This window comes from Mesocricetus auratus, unplaced genomic scaffold (genome assembly GCF_017639785.1).
Source record: "Mesocricetus auratus isolate SY011 unplaced genomic scaffold, BCM_Maur_2.0 Super-Scaffold_100011, whole genome shotgun sequence".
Lineage (NCBI taxonomy): Eukaryota > Metazoa > Chordata > Mammalia > Rodentia > Cricetidae > Mesocricetus > Mesocricetus auratus.
In genome coordinates, this window is record NW_024429195.1 from 54,778,993 (window position 1) to 54,792,722 (window position 13,730).

The window sequence follows — 13,730 nt, forward strand, 5'->3', positions numbered from 1 at the left end:
AGGCCCTGCCCTATATGAAATGACAGACTATGGACACCCCCATGGAGGGCCTCACCCTCCCTGGGGGAATGAGGGGATAACGGGGGTTGGGGGGGTGGGGGGAGGGCACAGGAGGAGGGGAGGGAAAGGGAGAGGGACCTGGAACTGACTTGTGAAGCAACCTTGTTTCTTATCTAAATTTAAACTGGAAAATAAAAAAATAGTAATAACTATTTTAGAAAAAGAAAGTAAGAAAACTAGTTCTAGCTTTTAAAAAAAGAGAGATAAAGTGGGTGACTTCATACTGACTAAGGGAACAATCCATCGAGGGGGATGTTTTCATTCTAAATATATACACACCAAGCATAGGCTTACACAATTTCATAAAAACAAACACGACTGGACAGAAAGTCCCAGATTAATTACAACAAAGTAATAACTGACATCTCCAATAAACACTTTCATCGAGCAAACAAAATAAAAACAGAGAAACACTGAAATTAAATGACTCCGAGATCAAACAAATCTAACAAACATCTACAGAACACTTCCCCCAAACGCTTTAAGACCCACATTCTTCTTGGAAGCCCACAAAACTGTCTCTGACGTAGATTATTTATCAGGAGACAAAGCAAGGCTCAAGAAATACAGGTAAATTGAGATATTTGCCTATGTCATATCTGACCACAACAGAATAAATCAATAGCAAGAGAAATTAGAAAACATACAAACTTATTATATTAGTCCATCTACCTTTGAATGAGCTAATGACTAATTCACGGAGGATTTTTTTAAAATACTAGAATTTAATTAAAATGAAGATGCAACACACCAAAGCCTATGGGATGAAATGAAGGCAGTCCTAAAAGAGAAATGTATAGCTGTGAGTGATACATTAAAAAAAACCTATCTCAAAAGAGCAGCATAACCATTCATGTTGAAGCCTTATGATATCAACAGATGGGAATAAATAAATATGATCAGGGCAAAAATCAATAAAATGCAAATAAAAATACAAAGAATCAATGAAACAAATAAAATATATAAGTAATATTGTAGTGACAAACCCTTAACCAAGTTAATCAAAAGAAAGACAAATTGAGAAAATTAGAGATGAAAAGGGGAAGATTAAAATAGATACCAATAAAATGGAGAGGGACCTGGGATTGACATGTGAAGCAGCCTTGTTTCTAATTTAAATTTAAATTTAAAAATAAAAAATGGATACCAATAAAATCCAAAAAATTATGTGGATATACCTTAAAATCTTATACTTCATTAAACTGGAAAATACAAAAAAAATGCACGAATTTTGAGATTCATATGATCTGCCAAAGTTAAAACAGGATTAAATAAATAATTTAAGCAGTCCTATAAAGATTAAAAGAGTAGTTACAAAACACACCAAATAAATAATTCCCTGTGATCAAGGTGGCTTCATTACAGATATGCAGAGATGGTTAAGCAGATGTAAATTAGTAAATATAATTCATCACATGAATGGTCTCAAAGGCAGAGGTCACAGTCATCTCAAGAAATGCAGAAGGCTTTTGACAAAATCCGTCAGACCTTCATCATAAAAGCCTGAGAGACTAATCGTGGGATGACTAAATCTCAGTTTAACAAAGACTAGGACTGGCTCATTCCCACTAAGATCAGGAACAAGACAATCATGTCCATTCTCGCCACTCCTAGTCAATACAGTGCTTGAGGTCTTATCTAGAACAATATGACAAGAGAAGGAAATAAAAGGAATGCAAATTGAAAAAGAAAAAAATCAAAGTATCCCTATTTACAGATATACAAGAGAACCTAATGACTCCATCAGAAAACTCCTAGACCTTGTAGACACTTCGAGGAAAGCAGCAGGTTAAAAATCAACACAAAAATTAGCAACCTTCCTACACATCAGTGACAAACTACTTAAAAATAGGTCAGAAACAATTCCATTCACAATAGTCTCAAATGAAAACACACACACACACACACACACACACACACACACACACACACACACACACGACCCTATTGAAGAACCCTAGTAACGGGGGATACATAGCCTGAACCGGCCATTTTCTGTAACCAGGAAAGATTTCAAATGGAGGGACTGGGACCTCCACTGAGCCACAAACCTTCGACCTACAATTTGTCCTGCTTACAAGATGTGCTAGGTTAAAAGTGGCACAGAACTTGTGGAAGTAGCCAACCAGAGACTAGTCCAAATTGAAACCCATGCCATGAGAGAGAGCTCATCCCTGACACTGCCTGGAGGGCCAAGACGCAGAGGCTGGACAGCCCAGAGACCTAGAATACAACCAAATATGACTGGCAAAAAGAAAGGGAGGGAGAGAGGGAGGCAGGGAGGACAGGGCAGGGCAGGGTAGGGCAGGGCAGGGCAGTGCAGCACAGCACAGGAAAGGTCAATGAAAAGATTCCTAATGATACTCTGCCATAATCATAGACTGGAGCCTAGCATAAACATCATCAGAGTGTTTTATCCAGCAACTGATGGGAGCAGATGCAGAGTCAGAATTCAGGGAATCCTGTGGAAGAAGGCAAGAAAGGATTGTAAGAACCAGAGGGACCAAGAATACCACAAGTAAATGGCCATAGAGTCAACTAATCTGGGATCACAGGGACTCACAGAGACTGAACCAACAACCGGGGTGCCTGCATGGGTCTGACCTAGGTTCCCCCATATATGTTACGATTGTGTAGCTTGGTTTTCTTATGGGACTCCTAACAGTGGAAACAGGGGCTGTCTCTGATTCCTTTACTTGATCTTGGAACCCTTTTCCTCCTACCAGGTTGCCTCTTCCAGCCTTGATAATGAGGATCAGTCTTAATGGAATTGGTTGATATCCCTAGGAGGCCTGCTCTTTCCTGAAGGAGGAGGAGTGGATCTGGGGGAGAGGAGTTTGGGAACAAGGGACTGAGAGGAGTGGAGGGCAGGGAAACTAAGAGAAGAATAAAGAAAAAGAAAATAGACTCACCAAGGAAATGAAAGAACTCTGCAGTGAACAAAGAAATTGATGAAGTTGCTAGGAGACAGAAAGACCTCCCATGCTCATGGATTAGTAGGATTACTATTGTGAAAGTGGCCATCCTACCATAAACAATCCACAAATTCAACACAATCCCAACCAAAAATGCCAACTTAACCATCCAGAGAACTAAAACCCATGATCAAATTCACATGAAAGCACAAAAGACCTCAGCCCGAGCTGTCTTCTGGCCTCTGTATACATGCACATACATATGTACATATTCAAAAACACATGACCCTGAGCACACATATACACACATCTGCAATTTACAACAAACGGAAAGCAGAACGTAGATTAACTAGGTGGAAACAGAGCCATCAAAAGGAGAGAAGACCATGAGTGAGCACATAGGGGAGGGAAATGAACAAGGATTAAACATAATAACGGCTCGGGTACACAAAGCTGCCACAGTGAACCCCATTACTTAATGTGCTAGCCTAATTTTTTAAATTTAAACCTACACTCAGATCACAATGAGCAGCTGTAGAATTTTAGATTTGATACTGCAGACATGAAAGTGTTTAAACTACCCAGCAATGGCCAAGCATGAACTGCATAGAAGCAAACAGGTGGCAGAGGGTGGGTGGGGTTGAGCAAACTGGGAATGAATGAGACAGGTATCACAGCCATTCTAGATGTGGATATGACGATATCTTGTGATCTAGGGAGCTAGATAGGTGATGGTGGCTTCAGTGGGACAAGAGGTGTCTAGGAAACGATGGAGGATGTAGAGAAAGTGAAAGTTTTATTTCTCATGTTTTGAACTTGATATAACTAAATTTAATAGAAAATTAAATTGATCTATATGTAATAGACATTTTAATCACAGGCAATTAAATGTAGTTAAAATGCAGGTTTACTCATTTTTCAAGTCTGTTTTCTTACGTGATTGTTCAAGACAAAAAGGGAAGGCATAAAAGCAATAGAAAATGATAACTAATGGTGTCAGCTTTTTGTGATACAAGATTTTAGAAGAGTTATTCCTTTTCAGAGTTGATAACTGCACAGTGCAAATTAGAACAATTTTTAATAATAAAGTCACCTGACTTGGTCTTAGTGCTAGCTTTGAAGCTGCAACAGACATTTTAAACAGTTATTGAAAGGCATGCTCTCATTTTGGAACTTTGTGTTCTTTAAAGCCAAAACAAACAAAATAAAGGCATTGAGCTAAAGCATACCTGGCTTGGTTTTAGTTGAAGACCACTAAGGTAGTGTCTCTGTCCTACTTAATCTCCTGGTGTTCACACTCCAGTTGAATCAGATATGATAGAGACTAGTAGAGACACTACCTCATAGCTCTTTCCTTTTTCCTTTCCAAGAGCCCCAAGGAGTTAATGGCTGTCTTTCAAAGAGAAGTAGAGAAGGGTGGAGGAGCTAAGTGGTCACCATGCTGGCAGTTTCACACTAGAGCTATGCAGTTGTCTTCAATTTATGGAGAGATTCTAATTCAAACTAATTTGCCTAAGATAATGGGATCAGAGTTGAAACCCAGCTCTGTGAATATACCCAGGTTATATACTCACAAGAGAAGAACACATCTCTAACATTTATCTGTGCATCTCATGAAATAAAGTCACCTTTCTGGAAGTGATATGAGAGGTTTCCTATGATGTCTTCTAGTTGACAACATATTGAGAAGTGACTTTCAGAAATAACGGTGAAGCAACTATCATATAGTTTATTCACTGCCTATATTGGCCCAGAATTCATTTTGAGTATATCTCAATGAGAATGTAAGTACTTGATTGACATGTATTTCATATTGAATATATTCAATTAAAATATTCATGTAACTTCAGATATTACGAATTTCATTATCCCTGGGTTAATATGTAATGAGAAACAGAAGAAATATTCTTAGGATAAAATAGATCGCAAATCAAAAATACTGAAATTTATCAAAACAGGTCTTCATTTGGTTATAGTGAAAATAAATAGATAGTATGCTAAGAGTCATTAATACAGTGCCTGGCAGCTTACAGATGACCAAAGAATAGCAAAGACTTCATCATAAAAAAACTCCCATAAAATTCAAACATTAAGAAAATTAAAAAGTCACCACTGGCACACTGCTATTGAAAGTGTTTTCATAATATTGTAAACAACTTAAAATATAAGTTCTAACTATTTTGTAATAATAGCAGTGTGATACTTTTGCAAGTTACATTTACAAGGAATCTTTTACATTTTATTACCTATATCAATAAATGTTTATCAGTGATTAAGCAGATTCTAAAAAGTAATTGGCAATAATTGTTACTGATCTTGACAAAATAATATGACATATTTTTTCTGTGAAAAATATACATACTTTCCAGAACTTGAAAAAAACATCTTTGTACTGTCTTTTTGTCCTTGGAGTTTCTGAATCTACAGAAGATGCTAGTTGAAAAATTGAAGTTGTAGACATGTTTGTAAGCAAACAGTCTTGCAATGCAATCATTCAAATCCTACGATCTTCAGTGACCACACACATCCATCAAAACCATAGTGGTTTGTGGGTTGTTTAAGCCATTGTTGAAGAGAACAGAAGAAAACAAGATTCTGTTGCATTTGTGACCTCTAGAGGCCAACACGAATGTGATATATTTTCCTCTTTCAACACTGCCTCCAAATGCAGTCTTTGGGGGGTTAGAATTTATAGACTTTTTTTTTAGAAATGAGCAAATTTAACAGAATAAAAAAAGAGTTTCCATTCCAGATGGATATCTTGCCTTTACTAGCAACCACAAACCACAAATTGAAGTTTTAAATAATTATTTGAAAAACCATCATGGAAAATGAAGACCTTGCCTGCTTCACAGTGGGGATGTCCAGACTAATTATTTTTGGTGAGAATTCTTCAGATTGAAGAGAAACTTAGTGAAATGCATGTTAGACCTTGAAGTCAAAAGCCACTTCTAATTATTTCTAGTTATGTGTATTCTGAAGTAAAAGTACCCATCAATTTTAGCTACTATATATCTGTGCATCTATAAGATTAGTAGGCATGAGAAAATCTATCTTGCCATATTGATGAGATTAAAAGAGATAAAAACATGTGAATGAGACAAATTTCACTGTGACTGCATTTGTTCAGACATTTCCTTTTATATATAAATTATATTCTTTTCCACCACAGTGATAAAACCAAAACAAATGTTGACATCACAAAGGCTTCTTTAAGCTAAAAGGAATTTTGAGGCAGGGTTTGTTACATTTTCCTTATTCTTTGAGTTAGATTTGATGCTCTTTGTCTTAATGACTAGAATTGTGATATAGTCTTTGAAATATCAGAGAATTTCTTCTGTCCTCAACATGTCCATCAGTGATATCCATCCACCTCCGCACACACACAGCCATCTTCCAAAGTGACCTTCTTTTGCAGTAGAAGCTTAGTCTGTGTTGTTTCAAATTGCACATTCATACAACTCATCTATTGTCTGATAGATGTCTAATAGAAAGTAGTTAAATTGTTGCTTCAAAGCTCCTTTTTATTTCTCTACTCTCCCAAAGCAACAGTCTACTCAGGCATGCCTCTGATGTGCACCACAGAATATATTTGACTGCTATAATTATGTTGTCTGCAACCTCAATGCCACTTGAAATCCGTGATTTCAGCTCCTTCTCAATCCACACAATAACATGTTTGTTAAATCTTTGCTATTCACCTCAAACCTTTTCTGTTATTCTCAACCTCTAATTCTACTCTAATTTTACAAGAAAAATCAACACCTTACAAAAGGAACTCTAAAACATTCTATTTGCCAGAACATCTGTGTCTACAACCATTATTTCATTATTCTCTCCTGTCACAATGGATTAGATTGTCTTTTGCATGAATTGAATCTAAATTCCAGACTATGTCATATGTCCCAACATCTACCTGTTTCAGACTAAATTAAATTTAGATAAAGTGAAAGAAAACACAAAATGATAGTGTCCAAAACAGAGTAGAAATTATTTCTCATTTGTAAAAATTCAGAGCATGTATGAGTAAGTAGACAAATTTAATTAATCCACAGTGCTAGGATACATATCTTCTTCTCCACTGTTATTAACATGGGCTTCTAGTCCAAAATAACTAGTGATACTACAGCAAGCATGTATGCATTCATGTCAACACACTATCTACCTGCTTTCCTTACACTAATCAGAATCTAACAACATGGCTCACCTAGATTCAAAGAAAACATGCAGCTGTGTCTTTACTGTGAAAAATCACAAGACCAGTTAAATATCAAGAGGAGGGGTGAGTGGAGGAGTGGAAACTGAGGAGTAAGTAACTACCTCACTATAACCCTCTCACATCTTCTCGTTATGTCTCTGTATTTTCTTTTTCCTGTATTTTCTAAGTCTAATTCTCTATGGAATTAGAACTTCCCAGTTTATTTGGCATCTTTCCAAACTCCACATCTCCAATTACTACTTTCTTCCCTGCAGAGGTTTTTGGATGATGTTACTTTGTCATCATCTCTGACCATCATTTGCTTTTCAAATCATTGTAATTTGACTTAGCTTTTGCTGTGGGTTCAATTGCATTCTCTCAGAAATACATATTGAAGGCTTAACTGCCATATCTGTGAATGTGGCCTTCTTCAGAAATAATGTCTTTGCCAATGTGATCAAATGAAGAAGGGGTCATACTGGACTGCCCTAAATTTGGTGACTACATTCTTCACAAGACTGTGTGAAGAGACAGAGAAACAAAAAACATACAGATATGGTCCTATATGACAATGAAAGATGGATGGATGGATGGATGGATGGATGGATGGATGGATGGATGGATGGATGGTTTCACAAGTTAAAGAGAATCAGACAGCAAACGCCAGAATGATAGAAAGAGACAGAGCTGTCTCCTCCTTTAGAGTCTTTGCTGAAAGCACATCCTGGTACCTTATTCTTGTACTTCTACCTCTAGGACTGACTGCAAGAAAGTAAATCCCTTTCTTTACATTTTGTTTTTGAACCATTGAGTTTGTAGCTCTTTTTTATTGTGACTTTAAGGAATTAATACAGCCCCTGCCACTGCACTGAAGCAGTGCTTTCTCATGCTGTGTGGTTTCTTCATGGTTATCTGGAGGACGCTAGGAGAATTTTGTACCCTTTACAGTGTTGAACAAAATCGTTCACTCTCTGCCCTTGGCTCTAGAACACCAATTGGATGGTTTCCTAGCTCTTGGTTGAATCCATCTCCTTTAGCTTAGAACCTAAATATTCTTGTTCCTGCCTTCCAAGCTAACATGTTAACTGAAGTAAGATAAGCCAATCTGTGTCCTCAGTGGAGTACAAGAAATGTCACTCAGTTTATGGAAAGACAACAATTTCGAAGAGTGACGAGGATCAGTCTGAAGCAGTGAATCAACATTCCACTTAATCTAGAGCTATTGAAAGAAATGGAGGGAAAAAAACAGAATACCTTATCTGAGTTCTAAGAAAGAACTGAAAATACATTTACCCTGTGAAAGAACAATAATCTAAATTATAGGTGGCTCCTTGGGTAACAGCAAACTGAAGGATCTGAACCTTCAGGTCCCCAGAACCCATGCAAAATCTGGTTCTGTAACCCGAGATGGTCGGAGGCAAGAAGACACCCAGAGCTCACTGGTCAGCCAGCATTAATGAACTCCCAGATTCAGCAACAGACACTATTTCAAAAACTGAAGAACAATAAAGACATACACTATTGACCACTGATATATATTTTTTTCACACAGACACAAAGAAAGAACTTCTTATTATTATAAAAAGCATAATATTTTATCACAGGCTGTAAAAAACTAAATGGTTTTTCAAGACAGGGTTTCTGTGTGGCTTTGGAGGCTGTCCTGGAACTAGCTCTTGTAGACCAAGCTGGTCTGAAACTCACAGAGATCTGCCTGCCTTTGCCACCCGAGTGCTGGGATTAAAGGTGTGTGCCACCACCACCTGGCTAAAAAACTAAATTCTTATATTTGCTTTTTAAATGATACAAAAATTGGGTATGATGAATAAATCAAGAAATAGAGCAGAAATTTTATAGAAATAGAACATATAAAAATAAAGCAACAATCATTAGAAATTTAAAAAACACATCTTCATTAATGTCTTGTCACAAGCTGTACCCATGAGACAGACACAGAGAAAAATACTGGATTTAAAACTTTAGGGAAAACATTATGTATGCCTAAACTGGAAAGAGGAATGGGAACAGGCAGGATGGAGAAAGACAAATGGTGCTCAGAGAGACAAATGTTCAAAGCAAAACCGTCTCTGAGGCATCAAATGCTCCTAAGGTCCAAGACGGCAGTATTAGGAACCTGAGTTCATCTGAATTATCATTCATGCAAGGGCATGTTTAAAAATCGCTAAAAATGCCCAAGGTAGACATTTGTATAACATCATTATCCTAAGTACTCTAACCAACAGATCTGAACTGCCAATTGAAAAATCAAATAAAAGGAAGAGGAAGGAGACAGCAGGAGGAAGAAGAAAAGGAAGAGAAAAGGGAGGAAGAAAAGGGGGAAGAAGAGAAGGAGGGAGAGAAGGAAGGAGAAGACGAGGAGGAAGAGGGACAGTGAAAACCTGCAACAGGTTCTGACTGTGGCTGTGCCTAAGTAGCCCTTCTCACAAGTTCTTCAGCTCGATGGACTTGCCACTTGCCAACAGAAAGCCCATTTCTCCATCCTCTTGGATTGGATGAGACCTACGATTTCTATAACCAACTGAATCCTGCAGAAGTGACATGCTCATGTCAGACATAGCCCTCCCTCACCCCGGCCACTGTCCAGCTAACTGCTGTTCCCCTTCTCTTGGAGCTCCGAGCTTAATTGTTTTACATTTCATTCTATTTATACCCCATTGGAATACCTGCTTGTTATTTTCAGTGCCTGTACCACACTTAGTCTCATAGCTTGGTAATATATTGACAGACAAGGTAAACACCGAGCTATCCAGGAAGATGTTGCCCCATTTGGTCGTCACTTAAAGAACTGTATTAGCTGTTTATGGATTCACCTGTTCCAGTGCAATTCTCCTGGACTTTTTGCTTTAAGTACATTGAATTTGTTTTTAAAACTTATGAATTGCACACCTTTATAATGTCGAATCTCCTCTCCACACGTTGAAATGTCTGATCCATTCTTCTTTTGTGACTTTAATAACATTTTTGAAATGGTCTTCACAGTACCTTTTGTGAATCCTATATACTGTATATGTTTCTGCTCATTTTGTTATGGCCTATTATATATTTTTATTAGGTACTGGTTTAAAATAACTCTATTGACTCATTTATGTATTGATTTGTTCTCAGCAAGCAGACCAAACTCTTTTCAGCTTTACTAGTTTGTCTGTTGATTCTCTTGCGTTTTATATGCAATAATTTAGACCCTTTGGACACACTGACAATTGTTTCTTCCCAAGATTCTTATCCTCATTTCCTTTACTTCTCAAATGCCAATCACTTCACCATTTTGTCACCTGTCAATCAAAAGAGATTATTATAGGCATTCTTGTTTGTTACTGACCTTACATAGAAGCTTCTAGAGTTTCTCCACTCAAGATGATGTCTGAACAGTTTTACCAGATCCACCTCTTGGACAGTTCAATGTCAAACATTGTGTTTATTAATAAATGAAACTGAAAACCTCAGTTGAGAGTCAGAATTGCTTGCCAATATAGCACTGAGTTCCAAACTAAACTAAAACTCTGAACACATTTTCCTGACTTAAAATATTTCTAGTATTTTACCTCCTGGGTTGTCTCATTTCCTCTTGTAGGATTTTTGACCCGGGGAGTAGAATGTAACTGTACTGGTAGCCATCTGCAAAGAGAATTGCATGAATTTACAGGTCCAGCTGCAGATACACATATTCTACTACACAAGGTACAAGGGGGAAGAAAGAGTGTTAGCATAATTAGCTTTTGGTGTTACATTCTACTTTAACATTGCTTTCTTAAGAAAAGGTTGGTTTTTGAATCCTATCTACACTCAGTAACTCACTAATTGTGTGATTTAGTCAGACCTTGCTTAGTCCGTGTTCTCTGCAGTATATGTTGTCGACTCATGAGGTTGCGGCAATGGGTGTTATGGTAGCTTGAATGTGATTAACCCCATAAACTCATAGGGAGCAGCACTATTAGGAGGTGTGGTTTTGTTGGATTAAGTATGGCCTTGTTGGAAGAAGTGTGTCACTGTGTAGAGGTGGGCTCATAGATACTCAAGCTATGCCCAGTGTCTCAATTCACTTCCTGTTGCCTTTGGATCAAAATGTAGAATTCTCAGCTCCTTCTCTAACACAGTGTCTGCCTGCACTCTTCCACGTCCCACCAGGATGATACTGAACTAAACCTCTAAAACTGTAAACCAACCAATTACCTGTTTTCCTTTATAGTAGTTGCCGTGGTTATGTTATCTCTTCACAGTAACAGAAACCCTAACTAAGACAGGTGTTATATCCATACTAACCTTCGATGGTTTGTGAGGATTATAAGATCTAGTAGTCACAACAGTTACAATAACACCTAACAAAAGCTGTTGTGTTAGTATTTTACAAAGTTTTTGGTGCTTTCTTTCATTAATTTTGTTAATTGACAATTTAATGGAAGTAGTCTGTTTGCCCCACCACCACCTTCTGTTGTCTTCCTCCGATTCCTGTCAATCCACAGTCCCTGTCACTGCTAGTCCCTTTCCCATAACCATGGATGCATTCTTTGATTTATGATCCATTAGTTTAACCAGGATTATTGGAGCCTGCTGTGGTCATCAGTGGGTGCACAAATAGAAGCAATTTCTTCTCTTCATGACTGTGTCACCAGCAAACAGTGCAGCAGTAATGGGTATGGCCCTTGAGTCTTTCCTCTATCCACACCTGAGGGGAAACATGCCCATCCTTGGGCAGAACACGAAACAACAGCCACTATGAATTCATGGAGCCTGTAATGAGTCTGTGTCCACCCCACCAGCCAACTTCCAAATAATGACACAGAGACTTGTTATTCATGAAAATCTGGCCTATGACTTAGACTTGTTCCTAGCTCTTATAACTTAAATTAACCCATTTCTACTAATCTATGTATTACCATATGGCTTTTTACCTTTATTTCATACTGTGTGTCCAACTCCCTCCATGTCTCATTGGCATCTCCTCCATGCCTCGATTAGCTCCTCCTACTTCCTCTCTCTACCCAGAAGTCTCACCTGTGTATCTTCACACAGTGTATAAATATCCCACAACAGAATCCTTTTTGCAGCACTTTCCCTGGTCTTCTGGCTCTTACATTCTTTCTGCCTCCACTTCCCAAAGGTCTCCTGAGCCTTAGAATGTATAGTGTAAATCTTTTGTTTAGGACTAGGCACTCATTAATCCCTTATTCCCAGTGTCTTATATAGATGTGAATCTCTGTGATTCACTGTAATTCTCTGGAAAGAGAGACTTCCTACGAATTCACTGTCCCCAACAGTTACCAATGTTCCTCTTGAGCTGGCCATAAGAAATGACTGTGCCATCTGCTCCAAGTTGACATTCAGTCACATCACTCCAGCTGCCTAAATCCAGCCCTGGTGATGTACTAACACCATGGAAATTGAAAACACCTGACTTTTCTCTGGAGCGCCAATTATTAAATTTCTATCAGTACAAAACTTTTAAAAAATCCAAGCTTATTTAAAGTATCTGATCTTACCTTTAAAACTCTGTGTGTCTTAAAGGCAGTCTAGAGAACATTTAATTTGGGGGTGGGGATTTGGGGCTTACTATGTGAGAGTCCAGGCTGACCTTGAACTCAAGGCAATCCTGCATCTTCCTCTTGAGTGCTGAGATTATAGGTATGCATCACCACGACTGACTAACACCACTCTTAAATTTTCCCAGGATGTTTTTAGGTTTGTTTGTTTGGTTTTTTTTTTCAATGTGTGTGTGAGTACATGCCAGGTGTGTCAGGGTGCCCATGGAGGCCAGAAGAGGGAGTCAGAGTTCATGGAGTTACAAGAGGTTGTGAGCTGCCCCATGTGAGTGCTGGGAACTAAACTGAGATCATCTTAGAGAGCATCTAGCATCCCTAGTCACTCTACAGCCTCATCACATTCAACAGCATCACCATCACAGAGACAGCCCAGCATCACCACCAGAAGTCTAGGTAGTTTCCTTCCCACTCAAGGGCCTCCAGCCATATCAAGCTGAATCTCAGGACAAACCAGAGAGAAGCACAGTTGGTGATTTCATTAGGACTCAGAGCTGTCTAGAGGAAAGGCAGCACATACCCAAACCAGTAAAGAGTCACATTTAAGTGTCTTAACAATGACTATAATGCAATTCTGTGGCTTTCTGGGTTGTTTCCTTCAAAAAAAAAAACAGACTATATATAGCAGAGAGGGCCTTAGTCCTGCCTCAAGTGATCTGATAGATGTTGATTCCCCATGGGAGGTCTCACCATCTCTGAGGAGTGGATTGGGGATGGGTTGAGAAGAAGGTGGGGGGATCAGGAAGACTGGCAGGAGAGGAAACTGTGGTCGGTTGATATGTAAGATAAGATTGTTTTAAAAATAAAAAAATAGTAAAAAGAAAAACACTTAATTAACAACAAGGTATAAAGATTAAGCAACACTTAAATGAAATTTGAAAGTTAAAACAAAGGAAGGACTTCTCTGATTAAGGCTGGGAATAGCATCTGCCTCTGCTTGTAAGCATAAATGTTTAGAAGGTAACTTGATACTATGTCAATTTACTAACTCACTGTATTCAA